Source organism: Nomascus leucogenys, unplaced genomic scaffold, assembly GCF_006542625.1.
Source record: "Nomascus leucogenys isolate Asia unplaced genomic scaffold, Asia_NLE_v1 001123F_53179_qpd_obj, whole genome shotgun sequence".
Lineage (NCBI taxonomy): Eukaryota > Metazoa > Chordata > Mammalia > Primates > Hylobatidae > Nomascus > Nomascus leucogenys.
Genome location: NW_022096854.1, coordinates 33,893 through 41,081, shown reverse-complemented (window position 1 = coordinate 41,081; position 7,189 = coordinate 33,893). Strand labels below are relative to the sequence as shown.

Genomic DNA, 7,189 nt, shown 5'->3' with positions numbered 1-7,189 from the left:
GTAGTGTAAAAATACTATAGTACAATATCAAAATCAGGAAATTGACATTGGTACAATAGTGTGTATAGTCCTATGCCTTTTTATCCCATTTGTAGACTCCTGTAACCAACACCGTAATCAAGATACAGAACATGGCTGCGCTTTGTAGATGGCATGTGTCCCAGGTGGTCCTCAGGCACTGTCAGGAGATTTTGGACTCTCTGAAGATCATCCTTGGATCTTGGGTTAAAAATCTGTATTCTAGTATGAACCATGGGAAGAAAAAAATAGTCGATCTGTGTGGTTTTTCTACTTGAAGGACACAATGTTTTCTAAACTAGCACCTTTGCAGAGGTTTGCTGTACTTAGTTGTGGAACTCATTCTTCAGTGGCTTCTGCTACATCTTTTGCAACAAAAAAACAATCCAGACCCGGCCTGGTGGCTTACACCTGTAATCCCAGCAATCTGGGAGCCAAGGTGGGCAGATCACCTGAGGTCGGGAGTTTGAGACCAGCCTGGCCAACATGGAGAAACCCCATCTCTACTAAAAATACAAAATTAGCCCGGCACGGTGGCACATGCCTGTAATCCCAGCTACTTGGGAGGCTGAGGCAAGAGAATTGCTTGAAACCGGGAGGCAGAGGTTGCAGTGAGCCGAGATTGCACCATTGCACTCCAGCCTGGGCAACAAGAGCAAAACTCCATCTCAAAACAAAAAGCAAGCAAACAAGCAAAAAAACCAAAGAAAACAGTCCAAGGCCCTCCAACCTCTGATTACATTTTTGAAAGGGAATCTAAGTGTGGTGCGCACAATTACCATCCTTTACCTGTAGCCCTGGAGAGAGGAAAATGTATTTACTTATGGGATGTAAAAGGCAGAAAATATTTTGACTTTCTGAGTTCTTACAGTGCTGTCAACCAAGGGCATTGTCACCCCAAGATTGTGAATGCGCTAAAGAGTCAAGGGAACAAATTGACCTTAACTTCTAGAGCTTTCTATAATAACGTACTTGGTGAATATGAGGAGTATATTACTAAACTTTTCAACTACCACAAAATTCTTCCTATGAATACAGGAATGGAAGCTGGAGAGACTGCCTGTAAACTAGCTCATAGGTGGGGCTATACCGTGAAGGGCATTCAGAAGTACAAAGCAAAGGTTATTTTCGCAGCTGGAAACTTTTGGGGTAGGACGTTGTCTGCTATCTCCAGTTCCACAGACCTGACGAGTTACGATGGTTTTGGACCGTTTATGCCGGGCTTCGACGTCATTCCCTGCAATGATCTGCCTGCACTGGAGCGTGCTTTTCAGAATCCAAATGTAGCTGCATTCATGGTAGAACCAATTCAGGGTGAAGCAGGTGTTGTTCCAGATCCAGGTTACCTAATGGGAGTGCGAGAGCTCCGCACCAGGCACCAGGATCTGTATATTGCTGACGAAATACAGTCAGGATTGGCCAGAACTGGTAGATGGCTGGCTGTTGATCATGCAAACGTCAGACCTGATATAGTCCTCCTTGGAAAGGCCCTTTCTGGGAGCTGATACTCTGTGTCTGAAGTGCTGTGGGACGATGGCATAATGCTGAGCATTAAGCCAGGGGAACATGAGTCCACATACGGTGGCAATCCACTAGGCTGCCGAGTGGCCATCGCAGCCCTTGAGGTTTTAGAAGAAGAAAACCTTGCTGAAAATACAGAAAAAATGGGTATTCTCTTGAGAAATGAACCCATGAAGCTACCTTCTGATGTTGTAACTGCCGTAAGAGGAAAATAATTACTTATTCGTTTATTTATTTATTTGAGTCAGAGGTTCACTCTGGTTGCCCAGGATGGAGTGTAATGGCGCAATCTCGGCTCACTGCAACCTCCACCTCACAGGTTCAAGTGATTCTCCTGCCTCAGCCTCCTGAGTAGCTGGAATTACAGGCACGCACCACTATGCCCAGCTAAATTTTGTATTTTTAGTAGAGATGGAGTTTTGCCATGTTGATCAAGCTGATCTTGAACTCCTGACCTCAGGTGATCCAGCTGCCTCGGCCTGCCAAAGTGTTGGGAGGCGTGAGCCACTGTGCCCGGCGAGGAAAGGAATTATTAAACATTATTGTTATTAACGAAACCAAAGATTGTGATGCTTGGAAGGTGTGTCTACGACTTCGAGATTATGGACTTCTGGCCAAGCCAACCCATGGCGACATCATCAGGTTTCACCTCTGCTGGTGGTCAAGGAGGATGAGATTTGAGAGTCCAGTGAAATCATTAACAAGGCCATCTTATCGTTCTGAGGGTAGCAGCTGTTTTCAGTGGTCCCTGGGAGCCGGCTGGAGACAGGTGGTCCTGTAAAAGCTCTGCTCTAAATGTAGGCACATTCCACTCCATGTGTCTTCAAAACTGTTTCTTGGAATATATGTTTTTTTTCAGTTGATACATAATAGAAGAACGTTTATGAACCTGCCGTTTGCTTTGTAATATAAGTAAGAGAATGTAGTGGCATCTATATTCAGTGAAAGTGTTTTGATGTGCACATGTACTTTATAAGGTGAAACACATCTATGTATACAGATAGCTTTTAAATCACATCCTTCACTATACTTTATATATGCTTTCATAATTTCCTTGCTGTTATAAATGTTTTGTATTTGAAAAAGTTATCTCTAGCATATTACATAAAAGGCTTCACCTTATAAAGTCAAATCATTGCTATCATTGAATTTTAGGAAGGATGAATGGTTAAGCATATATAAAATACTAATATTAAGTAAACTTCATGTTGGCCAACATCAGGATGTATTCTATGGATGTCATTATTTTCAATTAAGAATTAGTGTTTAAAATTCCTAAATTGTTTGAGTGCTTGATTATAATTTGTAAAAAAAGTTTAATATTTCTTTAAATTTAAAATAAAGCTTATATTTCAGAAAAAAAGAAAAGATACAGAACATGGCCAGGTGCAGTGGTTCACGCCTGTAATCCCAGCACATTGGTAGGCCAAGGTAGGCAGATCACTTGAGGTCAGGAGTTGGAGACCAGTCTGCCAAGATGGTGAAACCCCGTCTCTAATAAAAATACAAAAATTAGCCAGCGTGGTGGCACGTGCCTGTATACTCAGCTACATGGGAGTCTGAGACAGGTGAATGGCTCAAACCTGGGAGGCAGAGGTTGCAGTGAGCCGAGATCCCGCCACTGCATTCCAGACTGGGTGACAAAGTGAGACTCAGTCTTGGAATAAAAAAAAAAAAGGTACAGACCATTTCCATCACCACAATGCCATCCCTTGTGCTACTCATTTTTAGTAATACTCACTCTCCTCCCATCCACCATCCCTAACCCCTGACAACCACTAATCTATTATTTTTCATTTCTACAATTTTATCTTTTCTACAATGCTGTACAAATGAAATTTCATAGTATATAACATTTTAGAGGCTTGTTTCACTCAGCATAATTCCCTGGAGATTCATCCAAGATATTAATATTTGTGTATCAATAGTTCATATTTTTGTTGTTGTTGTTGTTGAGATGGAGTCTCACTATGTCACCCAGGCTGGAGCGCAGTGGTGCGGTTTTGGCTCACTGCAACCTCTGCCTCCCGGATTTAAGTGATTCTTGTGCCTCAGCCTCCCAAGTAGCTGGGACTACAGGTGCATGCCACCACGCCCAGTTAACTTTTGTATTATTAGTAGAGACAGGGTTTCACCATATTATCCAGGCTGGTCTCGAACTCCTGACCTCATGATCTGCCTGCCTCGGCTTCCCAAAATACCGGGATTACAAGTGTGAGCCACCGCGCATGGCCAATGGTTCATTTTTATTACTGAGTAGTATTCCATGGTATGGATGTACCACAGTTTGACCATTCACCTATTGTAGGACATATTGATTATATCTGGCTAGTTGGCTATTACAAGTAAAGCTGCTATGAACAATTATGTACAAGTTTCTGGATGGGGATAAATTTTAATTTCTCTGAAGTGTAATTGATGAATTGTATGGTCACTGCATGTTTAGTTTTATAAGAAACTACCAAACTGCTTTCCAGAGTGGCTGTAAGATTTTACCTTCCCAGCAGCATTTTACTAGATGTCCAGTTTCTCTGCATCCTTTCCAGCATTTCGTATTGCCACTATGTCTTTTATTTTAGCTGTTGTAATAAGTGTGTAGTGATGCCTCATTGTGGTCTTAATTTGCATCTAGTGAAGCAGATAAGTGTTGAACAGCCTTTCATGTGCTTATTTGCTTATTTCCTCTTCAGTGAAATGTATGTTCATATATTTTCATAATTTCCTAATTGAATTATTTGTTTGTTTCTTTTTACCGTTGTTTTGTTTTGTTTTGTTTTTGAGACAGAGTCTCACTCTGCTACCGAGGCTGGAATGCAGTGGTATGATCTTGGCTCACTCCAACCTCTGCCTCCCAGGTTCAAGCGATTCTCGTGCCTCAGCCTCCCGCGTAGCTGGGATTACAGGTGTGAACCATCTTGCCTAATTTTTGAATGTTTAGTAGAGATGGGTTTTGCCATGTTGCCCAGGCTGGTCTCGAACTCCTGGCCTCAAGGGATCTGCCCTCCGTCCACCTCGACCTCCCAAAGTGCTGGGATTACAAGTGTGAGCCACCACGCCTGGCATACGGTTGAGTTTTGAGAGTACTATACATATCCATTATATATTCTGGATGTGAGTCCTCTGTTGGATATGTGGTTTGCAAACATTTTCTCCCAGTTTACACCCTGTTTCTTCATCCTTTCAACATGGTTTCTACAGAGCAAAAGTTTTAAATTGGATGAAATCTAATTTATTTTTTCCTTATGGATTATGTTTTTTGAACCGTTCACTATGCCTAGATCTCAGACGTTTCTCCTACTCTTTCTTGTAAAAGTATTTTTCGTGTTATATTTTAGATTTAAAATCTATGATCCACTCGAGTTTTATATATATATACATATGAAGAGCAGGTGTTGTTTGTTGTTGTTTGTTTGTTGTTGTTGTTGTTTTGTCTATGGATATGCAACTGCTCCAGCACCATTTGTTAAGCAGACGATCCTTCCTTCTTTTTGTCTCTTGGGAAAAATCAGTGTGGGGCTATTTCTAGGTTCTCCATTTTGTTCCAGTGATCTATGTGTCTATTCTTCTCCCAGTACTACACAGTCTTGATTCCTGTAGCTCTATAAGAAGTACTGAAATATGGTAGAGCCTTTCCTCCCACCTTATTCTTCTTTTTCAAAAATTGTCTTAGCCACATATACATTTTTTGAGAAGGAGTCTCACATTTGTCGCCCAAGCTGGAGGGCAGTGGGGTGATCTCGGCTCACTGCTATCTCTGCCTCCCGTGTTCAAGCGATTCTCCTGTCTCAGCTTCCCAAGTAGCTGGAATTTCAGGTACCCGTCACCACACCCAGCTAATTTTTGTATTTTTAGTAGAGACGGGGTTTCTCCATGTTAGCCAGGCTGGTCTCAAACTCCTGACCTCAAGCGATCCACCCATCTCGGCCTCCCAAAGTGTGTTTGTTCAGTTCAGAAAATTCTAGGACATTATTTCTTCAAGTGCTGCCTTCTCCCCAGTCTTAATATATATATATTTTTTCATTTTTGTGACATAGTTTTGCTCTGTCACCCAGGGTGTAGTGCAGTGGCAAGACCTCAGCTCACTGCAACCTCCGCTTCCCAGGTTCAACTGATTCTCCTGCCTCAGCCTCCCAAGTAGCTGGGATTTCAGATGCCCACCACCACACCGGGCTAATTTTTGTATTTTTAGTAGAGACAGGGTTTTGCCATGTTGGACAGGCTGGTCTCGAACTCCTGACCTCAGGTGATCTGCCTGCCTCGGCCTCCTGAAGTGCTGGGATTACAGGCGTAAGCCACTGCGCCCGGCCCAGTCTTTCTATTCTGTATGTCTGGAACTTCTATTGGATGAACGGTGAAACTTCTGGGATCTATTCTCCATTTCCTTTATTACTTTACTTTCACACTTTCTATTTCGTAATCCTTTTCTACTAGACGGTGAAGTAGTGCCGTGCCTGAATTTTTTCATTGGGTTATTCCAATTTCTCTTATGATATGCAAAAGCTTTGTTGCATATTAGACATGGTTACTTTTACTGCGGATGCTTCACCATTTTCTCCCAAATTTGCCTTTTTACATACACAGTTGTTTATGGTGTCTTTTCACTTAAATGATACTTTAATTTTTACATCTTTAAGTATGTCAGATTCATTGTTCATAGCCTTGGTGTAATGTCAGGAAGTGCCTATGCCAACTCAAGATGTCTTACACTGTAGTATTTTCCTAAATTTTCATCTAGTTCTTTATGACTTCACGTTTTCACATTTAGGTCACTGAATTTTAGAATTTATTGTTTTATGTGGTTTAAAGTAAGTATTTTAATCTTTATTTTTTCAAATGGATAGACACTTGTCAAGCAATCATTTATTATACAACCCATCTTTTGCCCAGTGTTTGGAAATGCATGCTGAATTTTGCACATAACTTAGTCTGTTTCTTGACTATTTTTTTTCACTATCTGTTTCTATATGTATTCATTTTTTATTGTTGCTGTAACAAATTGTCAATAGCTAAGACAACGCTGGGCTGGACACGGTGGCTCACGCCTGTAATCCCAGCACTTTGGGAGGCGGAGATGGGCGGATTGCTTGAAGTCAGGAGTTCGAGACCAGCCTTGCCAACAGGGCGAATCCCTGTCTCTACTAAAAATACAAAAATTAGCTGGGTGTGGAGGTGCACGCCTGTAAGCCCAGCTATTCGGGAAGCTGAGACAGGAGAATCCCTTGAACCCGGGAGGCAGAGGTTGCAGTGAGCCAAGATCGCCCCACTGCCCTCCACCTTGGGTGACACAAGTGGGACTCCACATAAAAAAAAAATTTATATAGCTAAGACAATTTTTGAAAAAGAAGAATAAGGTAGGAGGAATGGCTCTACCATATTTCAATACTTCTTATGTAGCTACAGGAATTAAGACTGTGTAGTATTGGGAGAAGAATAGGCACATAGATCACTGGAACAAAACAGAGAACCTAGAAATAGCCACACACTGATTTTTTACAAAGAGACAAAAAGAAGGAAGGATCGTCGTCTGTTTAACAAATAGTGCTGGAGCAGTCGCATATCCATAGGCTAAAAAAAAAAAAAAGAACTAATCTTCATAACTTTATACAAAAAAGTAACTCAAGTGGATCATATGTTTAAATCTGAAACATAA

General features: G+C 41.5%; 1 pseudogene; it reads left to right on the top strand.

Moving 5' to 3' along the window:
- The first annotated feature begins 304 nt into the window (after positions 1-304).
- On the top strand, positions 305-2,262 carry LOC100579624 (annotated as a pseudogene).
- The last annotated feature ends 4,927 nt before the right edge of the window (positions 2,263-7,189 follow it).